We start from the raw sequence: 11,167 nt of genomic DNA, 5'->3' as shown, positions 1-11,167 counted from the left end.
AGGTCAGCATTGTTGTGGGGTCTTCTACCTAGCACAACAACTCGGTAGGACCCTCAAAAGAGGATCTTTCCTCCTGGCCAAGCATTGGTTAAGGAGAAATACTCATACACAGACCCTTGACGTGAAGTGAGTAAATTCTGAGTGCTGGATTCACAAATCCCACGCCGTGTTACTCGATCCATGACCCGGGACCGTAACAGGCCACATGACCATGGAAGGCCCAGAGATGGGCCCAAGCCGATAAGAAGTAGGACCCACCATGATTACCACGACCTGGCATCCTTATCACATAAGTTGGAAGATCAAGAAGGACTCACAAAGGCATCTTTATCTTATGGTCATGTCCACAAGAGTTCTATTCCATGTTATGTTTGTCTTTTACCAATATTGAGTTATTTAATTATGCTAGGACTTATCTTTAAGTGTTAGAGTTTGGGATTAATTGGGACAAAGGTAGTTTTATTGTAATTGGACTATACTACCTTCCTCTATTATAAATAGAGGTTCATGTACTCTGATTATAATTAGTCAATGAAATATTTCTCTTGTACATAAATTCAACATGGTATTAGAGAGGTTTCTGTGAGTTAACTTGGTCAACCCACAGAGATAATGAGATCATTTTCTCTAAACCCTAAACCCTAACTCTAGGTTAATAGTTATTTTTTTCAGTCCCTACACCCTTAGATTTATTTACAGTTTTTACATCTATATGAGATTTTAATATTTCAAATTATATATTTATGGAAATATATTTGAGTCTAATTTCCATGAAAAAAACTTTTTTCAAATCGGAGTTATCTACAGAGAGATATCAATGTTTGAATGAGTGAAGGTCAGATTGCTACAGAGGTTCAAGCAGTAGTAGAAAGCTTCAGCTTCCGAGGTATTTTTTGCTCTCAATAATTAGACTTTATATGGATAAATATAAATCCAAAGAAATATATGTAAGTCTATTATTTTAAATATTCAACCAACATTTGATCTGAGTTATCTACAAAGAGAAATCGATATTTGAAGCAGCAAAGGTCAGATTGCGAAAGAGGTTCGACCAACAGCAAAAAACTTCATCTTCTGAGGTATTTTTGCTATCAAGAAAGAGAATTTATATGTAGAATTATACATCAAAATAAATATATGTAATTCTATTTTCTTACATATTCAACCAATTCTCGTTATGATTTTTTTATAAGGAGATATTGCTCTTGGAAGAGTCAATGGTCATGCTGGAAAAAAGGAGAAACAATGCTTAGTTCGTCTAGATGACAGAGAAAGAAATCTATCAGATTATTTATCTTCTAATAATTATATTTTATGAAGAGAAGTTATACTTTGATGAAAGGTATGTAAGTATACTTTTAGAAGGAGAAAATTTCATGTCAATCTAATCTATATTTAAAGATATATTCGTATTGGAAGAATCAAAGGTCATGTTGGTATTCTGTTGTATTGAAAAATCCGAATTTATGCCCTTTGTTTTGCATCACGGTTTGAGTTGCTATATCAGGAAAATACCTCACTTCTCCATGGTTTAAGGGATTATTACTACATCTATGTTATTTGGGCATATTTCTGCATCTATGATATTTGGTTCAAGCTGGGATCACTGCCATTACATCTCAACTTGAGGGGGAGAAGTACAAGAAGTACAAGACAGAGGTATTTTATTCCATTTATTGTGGATAAGTTTATGTGACCAAAATATTCAAGAAAGGCGGAGCACAAAAGATGAAGCTTCTGCATCAAAGAAAAAATATTTATATCAGATTATGATTATTTCATGGGTCCTTCTACAAGGTTAATTATTTTGGTTCATGTTATAAGTGTTGGAAGATGGTCGTGTTACATTACAATTGCTGCTATTATGTCTCTTTGGATGAGACAATATTATTGAAGAAGAGGTGGCCTCAGTACCTTTTCTCATACCATAATTTATTTGACTCTCAAAAATATCTCGTTTGGGACACCATGAGAGTCGGTGCCCAGATTGGAACACCATGATAAATTTAACTCTAAAAAATATCACGGTAGGTATACCATGAGAATCGGTGTCTGGATTGGGACATCCGGGTTATGAACCCCCCCCTGTAATGGCTTTTATTACACCTACTACTTGAGAGCCGTTATCCTGTGGAGGGACACGGTGGTGGACACCTCAGAGCAATGCCAATAGACACACTACCTACAGAAGATGGAGTGTGCCCTACATCCAGCATTAGGACTGGAGTATGGAGCAATATCTTACTGGCTAGGAGTGATTTTTATTCTCACTTATATTATGCTAGAAAGGCCTCATGGAAGGACACAACATCGTGAGGGGGAGTGTTGGAAGATGTGCCATTTTATACAAAAATATTCTATAGATCATTTTGTTATGGACTCCATAACATCACGAGTTATCCATAGGCATAGGAATTAAATTATGTCAATTTAATTTTAATGTAATTTCATTTGGGCTGGTTTGGTTTAGAGGTAATGTGGCGTGAACCACTTGACCCATGGGTCTACTTTGTAATTCCGTCCTCAACCCTCTTTAGGGGGACGTCAAGGTGAAGGGAAAGCAAGTATTGAGAAATTAGAATTAAACAGGTCAAATTCTCCATCTGAGGTCCAAGCCGAGCTTCCTTCAAAGCTCAAGCATTCCATTCCTATTTCCATCATTCCACATTCAAGGAACATGAATCATTTTCCAGCGTCAAGAACCAATATGGAGGGAAGAGAGGAAAGAAGGGTGACTCAATCCATGGCTCGGGAAAAACCTAACATCTTGGTATCAGACAGGTCCACCCTTGGGGATTCCTCTTCCCATGAGGATTTGAGGCAATTAGTGGAGATAATCGCCAGAGGACAGACCTTCAGGCTCAATCCCTGGAAGAGGTACATCAGACAACTTCTGACCTGAGTGAGGCCATATATCCATGGATGCCACCATCCAAGCTCTCCTTTGGCAACAAGATGATAGTGGTACTCGAGCCCAACCGCCGGCAGCCTACTCTCCATCAGCCGACCACCATCAACACCACCCACCACCAATGCGTCATCACAATCCCCATCTGGGGCTTCCCGCTCAGGAACCAAATACGGTTCCTAGGTATTTAAAACTAGACTTTCCTACATATGATGGGTCTAAGGACCCCTTGATTTGGTTAACCAAGTGTGATCAATTCTTTTATCATAAAAAAACACCTACGGATGAGAAAGTTTATTTGGCCGCCTACCACAGGCTTGATGAAGTGCTTCTATGGTACCACCAATTCCGAAATGACCAATTGGTTCAAGATTGGGCTACTTTTAGACAATCATGCATTATGAGGTTTGGTCCTCCAGCTAGTAGCAATCCATTGGGCGAATTAATCAATTATAAGCAGACTAGATCACTAGAGGTATATCAAAAGACCTTCTAGGAATGGTTGGCCCGCGCAAATGAGTTTGTCAGTCACACACAGTATGTTCATATTTTCACTACTGGGTTGACAAAAGCTCTACGGCTGGAAATTGAATTATATGGTCCTACAGATTTGGACCACGCTATGAATTTAGCCAGGTCAATTGAGCATAAGCAGTGTGTGCTAAAGGATTCACTGGTCAGAAAACCAGCTTGGCAAGGAAAGCACAATTCCACTGCGCCAACCCTTATTATGGACCTCCACATTCTGGAGCCAGTGCAGCACCACACGCAGACATCTCTAACTCGACTTCACCTGCTCCTTACTTCAAAAAACTAAACAAACAGGAGATGGATCAGAGAAAGGCCAAGGGCCTTTGTTTTAACTATGATGAACAATATGTACAAGGTCACCAATGCAAAAGATTATTCAGTATTTTTCTGTGGGAGGATGGTGAAGACATACTACCTGAGGAGGAGATTGTGGAAACAGACCAAGAGGGTCCAAAGATTTCCCTTCATGCCATGACTGGTTTGCGTAGTTCTAATACCATGCAGGTTAAAGCCTAGTTACATCATCTACAGTTACTTGCTTTAGTTGACTCTGGCAGTACACATAATTTCATCAGTCAGCCAGCGGCAGAAAAACTTGGGTTAGTAGTCCAGTAACAGACTGGCCTTTCTGTATCAGTAGCCAATGGGGCTAAAATTACCAGTGCGGGCATCTCTCCAGCCACACACTTTGATATAGAGGGACATGCATTTATTGCAGATTTCCTGGTGATTCCTCTGCCCGGCTTTGATTTGGTATTGGGAATTAAGTGGCTACAATTGTTGGGGTGAATATTATGGGATTTTCAGGCTCTGACCATGTCCTTTACAGAAGACCACCATCAAATTACATTGTATGGCACACAAGCACCAGTGCCATGCGCACTTCAGGTTGTTCAGGTCTAGAGCACGGACAACTGTAAGTTATCTCAATTACTTACAGACTTTCAGGATATGTTTTAGGAACCTATTGCGCTACCACCAATTAGGCATTGTGATCACCGTATCCATTTGAAAATGGGCACTGAACTTGTAGTGGTGCGTCCTTATCGTTACCCCCACTTATAGAAGGATGAAATTGAAAGGCAGTGCCAAAAGATGCTAGCCTAGGGGATTATTCAGCTCAACGATCTCTTTTTTCCTCATCGGTATTGCTGGTCCGCAAACATGATAAGTCGTGGAGGTTTTGTGTGGATTAAAAGCAACTCAATGCGCATACCATTAAAGATAAATTTCCCATCCCAATGGTGGATGAGTTGCTAGATGAGTTACATGGTGCTACTATTTTTACCAAGCTCGATTTTAAATCTGGCTATCATCAAATCCGAGTTCATCCATCAAATGCGGAGAAAACAGCGTTCCGCATGCACCACGGGCATTTTGAGTTCCTCATAATGCCATTTGGTCTCCCCTATGTGCCTTCCACATTCTAGGCCCTCATGAATGAGGTATTTGCCTCTCTTGAGGAAATACGTTATGGTATTTTTCGATGATATTTTGGTCTATAGCCACAGTTGGGAAGAGCATCTTGAACATCTTCACCAGGTATTTACTCTTATCCGCTCACATCATTTGGTTTTAAATCAGTCCAAATGTTCTATGGGAACCTCAAAAGTGGCATACTTGGGCCACATTATTTCAGCAGTTGGGGTTAAGGTCGACCAGAGTAAGATACAGGCAGTCATAGATTGGCCTCTTCCCACATCCACTACAGCATTATGGGGATTTTTTAGACTCATTGGGTATTACAGGAAATTTATTCGCAACTATGGCCAGATTGCGGCATCGCTCAACAACCTACTAAAGAAAAATGCCTTTACCTGGTCCGAGATTGAGGCCCATTCCATTCAGCAATTGAAAGAGGCCTTATCATCCACCCCAGTTTTGCAGCTACCAGACTTTGAGGAGTCCTTTGTGGTGGAATGTGATGCTTTGGGGGGCGGTATTGGTGCAGTGTTACACCAATAGGGACACTTGATTGCTTATTTTAGCTGCCAACTTGGCCAGCACCACCACAAGTTAGCAGCTTGTGAGAGGGAACTGATCGGATTAGCGAAAGCCATACAGCATTGGCAGCCTTATCTCTAGGGGTGCCCATTTCTGATTCACACTAATCATTGCAACCTCAAGTATCTGCTTGAGCAGCGCCTCACTACCTCACCGTAGAAGCATTTGTTAAGTAAACTTATGGGGTTTGACTTTACTGTGGAGTATAAACCTAGAAGTTTTAATGTGGGGGATGATGCTTTATCTCGCCAGGACATTCCATAGCCGCACTTACATGCCATAAGTCAGCCCAGAGCTCTCTTGTTGGATTCTATACGGGAAGAGACACAACTGTACCCAAAAATTATTGTTTTATATCATGAGATCCAATAGGGAACAACGGCAAACCATTGGACGGTTCAGGATAATCTTGTCCTCTTCAAAAACATGATCTTTCTACACCACACGTCACCACTGATTCACAACATTTTAGCCTCCTTCCATGACAGTACACATGAGGGGCAACAAAAGACATATTTTCGAATAAGTCGGGAATTTAGTTATAGGGGATTGAATTTTAGGTTCTTCCCTTGCCATGGATCGAGTCACCCTTCTTTCCTCTCTTCCCTCCATGGATGCTCTTGATGTTGGAAGAGAATTCTTGTTTCTTGAATGAGTAATGGTTGAATTCAAATAGAACAAGGAACTTTGGAGGAAGCTCAACCTGGACCTCAAAGGGAGAATCCGACCTAGACCTCTGAGGGAGAATCTGACCTGTTTAATCTAATTGTCTCAATACTTGCCTTCTCTTTTCCTTGACGTCCCCCTAATTAGGGTTGAGGATGGAAATACAAAGTTGACCCATAGGTCAAGTGGTTCACGCCACATTACAACTGAACCAACCCAAAGTAAACCAAACCAAACAAAGTAAACCAACCGAATTGAAATTACATGAAAAGTAAATTGACATAATTTAATTCCTATGCCTATAGATAACTCGTGATGCTATGGAGTCCATAACAATGAAGCGCAGTATAGCCGATTATGTGGCAGCTTGTCAGATTTGTCAACGGAATAAAGCAAAATCATTAAGTCCAGTGGGGTTGCTCCAACCACTTCAGTTGCTGTCACAGGTCTAGTATGATATTTCCATGGATTTCATAGATGGACTTCCCTCATCGTTCGGAAAATCCGTTATCTTTGTAGTGGTTGATCGTTTCTCAAAGTATGGCCATTTCATACCTCTGGTGCATCCTTACACTGCAACTCACGTAGCTCAGCTCTTTATGGATAATATTGTCTGCTTACATGGGATGCCTAATTCCATTACAAGTGATAGGGATGCCATTTTTACCAGTACATTCTGGAAAGAACTATTCAAGCTGCAGGACACAACATTAGCACTCTCTTCAGCCTACCATCCACAGAAAGATGGTCAGACAGAGGTCGTCAACAAGAAAATTGAGATGTATCTTCATTGTTTCATGGGGGACTCACCTAAATGGTGGGTTAAGTGGCTCGCCTGGGCTGAATTCTGTTACTACACCTCCTACCACAGTGGACTCGGAACAACCCCATTCAAGGTAGTATATGGTAGAGAACCGCCCAACCTTTTATCATATGAACCGGGAGCCTCCAAGGTCACCACTTTGGACCAAACATTAGCAGAAAGAGATAGCTTGCTCACTAAGGTGAGCACTCATCTCCAGGAGGCACAACATACTATGAAGTTTTATTATGACAAGAAGCACCGGGAAGTCTTCTTTTCTTTAGGAGATTATGTATGGTTGCGTCTCCAACACTACAGGCAGCTATCACTGACAGCATCCAAACGCCACAAGCTCTCTCCGAAGTATTATGGTTCCTTTCAGGTTATGGACCGCATTGGTACAGTTGCCTACCGCTTGCAGCTTCCGCCAGAGGCCAGGATTCATAATGTGTTTCATGTCTCCCAATTGAAGGCCGTCCAAGGTGACTCTCCCTTGCTGCACACACCTCTGCCCCCACTACATGAGGGACGTGTACTTTCTACCCCAACACAGGTATTATAGGCTCACCGCATTTAGGGTGATTGGGAGATCCAAGTGCAATGGGCTGATGCTGATCCCAGTGACATGACATGGGAGCCATTAGCTGTGTTCCGCCCCCTCTACCCCTACTTCGAGCTTGAGGATAAGCTCTTTCTCCAGGACGGGGGTGATGTTATGGAATCCATAGTATCACGAGTTATCCACAGTCATAGGAATTAAATTATGTCAATTTACTTTTAATGTAATTTCATTTCGGTTGGTTTGGTTTAGTTTAGATGTAATGTGGCGTGAACCACTTGACCCATGGGTCTACTTTGTAATTCCGTCCTCAACCCTATTTAGGGGGACATCAAGGTGAAGGGAAAGCAAGTATTGAAAAATTAGAATTAAACAGGTCAAATTCTCCCTCAGAGGTCTAGGTCGGATTCTCCCTCTGATGTCCAGGTCGAGCTTCCTTCGAAGCTTAAGAATTCCATTCCTATTTCCATCATTCCACGTTCAAGGAACAAGAAACCTCTTCCAAAGTCAAGAACCAATATGGAGGGAGGAGAGGAAAGAAGGGTGACTCGATCCATGGCACGAGAAGAACCTAACACATTTGCAGCAAGCTGGGAGTTCATGTTGTTCTCTCACCCCCAGTTTGAGGGGGAGTGTTGGAAGATAGGCCCAAGCCCACATATCTAAGAGTATTATAAGATGGGCCACACGACCATGGAAGGCCCACAAGATGGGTCCAAGCCGATAAGAAGTAGGACCCACCTGTTACGGTCCCGGATCTTACACAAAGATTTGTTGTTGACATTCCGGTTCGGCCATGGGGAATTGTAGAAAGACATGGTGGAATTGTAGGGAGACATGGACAACAAAGATGAAGCCAAAAGGAAGCTTGAAAACCCTAGAGCTTGTTGAGGAGAACTCTAAACCTGTTTACACTAGATTTAACCTAATTCTCAATGCTTGTCTTTATCATTACTCTTACCCTTAAATAGGGTTCACCCTGTTAGGATTTAATATAAAATATTATAAAAATACCCCTATAAATAAAATATTCCCAAAAGTACTCTTGTGGCCTAAACTGAACTAAAATAAAGTAAATTAAAAAAAAATAATGTTATTGTGTTCATAACATTACACCCCCCTGGAAGAACGAGCTTGCCCTCAAGCTCGAAAGTACGGTCTGTGGCAGCATCTTGTTCTACAACCAGATCTCTATTTGTCTGAATGAACTCAAAAATATCTTCCACTGATCTGTTCCCCACGTACTGTGATATTTTTCCACTGGAGGACAAGAAGTACAAAGTAGGGTAGCCCTTCACACCAAGTTACCAATTTATCATTTGCAGTGGCATCAATTTTGGCACTAACAACATCCTGGTCATTTTGAAAGGAGACAGCCACTTCATCCAGTATAGGTAGTAGTTTCTGGCAATGCCCCACACCATGGTGCAGAAAACTCGAACAAAACATTGTGCACAGAGTTTAGAACCATCTCTTGGAGGCTAGCAGCAACAACAACCTGGACCGATGCACTATTAAATTCTGGAATAGGCGCTGATTTGCTGAATGGCTCAAGTTTACCTTCCGTATATGCTTTCAACCAAGAAGCAATGTGGTCATGCTCCGACTTTGCTTTGAGGAATTTCTAGCCCTCTTCATGTTGTATGATAATGAGAGGCACCTGGGCCTCCTTAAGGCCAAAATACTGGAAAGCACCTGGGGCTGCTGCAACCTCACCTAAAAGAAAGCCTATGCCATCACAGTCAGCTAAATCTGTGAAGTCTTCATAGTCCGCACCTGTGAAGTCGGGAAAAATCCCAACAATAGTTATCATTACCTCATCAATGATGTCACCAACATGTTCTGCAGATTTAATTTTAGTGGCTACAGGGCCCACTTGCTTCTTGAGATATGCTATAATCCCATCAGAATCCCTGGGACCTTTGGAATCATCAATAGTCTTCCCTCCATTGCGTAGAATCTTAAGTGTGGGAAAACCCTTCACATGATACAGACGAGCAAGCTGTTTGTTTTTCTCTTCATTGGCATCAACCTTAGTGAGAGCAATTGGAGGGTCATGGCTGCTCAATACAGATGCAGCTTTCTCATACTCAGGAGCAAGATTCTTACAATGTCCCCCATTGGTAAAGTTGCACGGCCTACCCATTTCACCGCCTGTAATGTGCCTGTAAAGTCCAGTTTTATAGTGTGTGAACTCCTCATATACAGTAAAAGCGATCTCCACAGGACCATTGACATAACCCTCAGCCATGAGGTCTGCAGGAGCTGAACTGATTCTGTAGGCCTCAACACTGTAGTGCTTAGACTCTTGCCAGATTCACAGTACACATCTTTGCACACTTAGGGGTGGAATACACGGGTTCATAACCCGGATGTCCACAACCAATGTCATCAAAATAAGGGTCACTCTCTTCGGTAACAACTCCATTCTGAACAAAGTACTGCCATGCATGATAAGGATAGCCCCCATCACAACCATATCCACACCTAAAACCACAGCATGCTAACGCATCGTTCACAGATAAGGAAATTCTCATAGTAAGATGGATGCAGCATCGATCTGATAGCGATTCTACGACACCAAATGCCCAACAAGAGCCACAGTGTCCCTGGGCATCAATCATATACTCCTCAAATTTTGCACCAAAATCTGGGCAGAATCTGACTATCGTGGCAGTAAACCGTCCCTCCAATTCCATCTCCCTTGCTGAATTCATCTTCTGATGGTTCCAAGGGAGTGAATGGTTATTCTGGAGCAAGACAATTCCTTCCCTAGCAGCCTTAGCAGCAAGCTCGATATGATCTATGGGGCAAACATCCTCTTTCTCAAGTGAATCGTAGTCATCAGGGCTTCCATCAAAGAAACCAAGCCTCATTAGAACAACATAGAGATTTCTCAAGGCCTTGTCCACTTCTGTTTCCGGGACTCTGCCATTCTGGACAGCAGGGAAGGCGTAGTTGGTGTAATAAATGCCACAATCCAGATCCAAACCAGCTTCTAAGATTTGTGCTACTGCATCTTCTGGTTCATCATTCAGCCAGTTGTGACCATGGTGCGTGACTTCAAGTGAATCACAGTGGGCAACAATGTATCCATGAAGAGCCCATTCTCCTCTAACGGTTGTAGATAAGAGCCTGTTATAAGCACAAGAGGGAACACCATTGATGTGATTATTATAACACATAACACCACTAACATCTCTATCCTTCACACATATTTCCAATGGATCCTTGAATGTCTCCTGCAAGGCCTGGGCTGTTACCCTGGCATCTCCCTTCACTCTCATCTCCCTTGCCGAGTTCTTCAGAGCCTTCCAAAAATCATCCCCCTCCCCCCCCCCCCCCCCGTGTCATCAATGTTTTGTTCATGAAGGCCCTCAACGGTAAGAGCAGCAGACAATTCATCCACGAAATTAAACACAAGGTTGCTAATTGAATGATGGACAAGAACACTGTTGCTGGTCTCAGCAGGAGAAGAAGAAAACGACATGCAAAATTTCCCTATCGGAATTCATACACACCAGTTGTAAGTTTGTGAAGACGATGCCGGATGTCTTTCTCTGCTTCTTGGAACAGAAACTCACCAGGCAAAAAATTTGAAATTGAAGTACGTGGTCGAACAATATACAGTGGATCCAAAAAATTAAACCCCACAACTACAATTCGAAGATTCACATCCGCACAGGTACTGTGCTCA

General features: G+C 42.1%; 1 pseudogene; it reads right to left on the bottom strand.

Moving 5' to 3' along the window:
* Window positions 1-2,736: 2,736 nt before the first annotated feature.
* Window positions 2,737-10,757, bottom strand: LOC137937292 (uncharacterized; annotated as a pseudogene).
* Between the last annotated feature and the right edge of the window lie 410 nt (window positions 10,758-11,167).

The sequence above is a fragment of the Aristolochia californica genome, unplaced genomic scaffold (assembly GCF_029961685.1).
Source record: "Aristolochia californica isolate CCGP_79_NKW_82.1479 unplaced genomic scaffold, dmAriCali1.0.hap1 SCAF_7, whole genome shotgun sequence".
NCBI classification, from domain to species: domain Eukaryota; kingdom Viridiplantae; phylum Streptophyta; class Magnoliopsida; order Piperales; family Aristolochiaceae; genus Aristolochia; species Aristolochia californica.
This window is presented reverse-complemented; position numbering and strand designations above follow the sequence as displayed.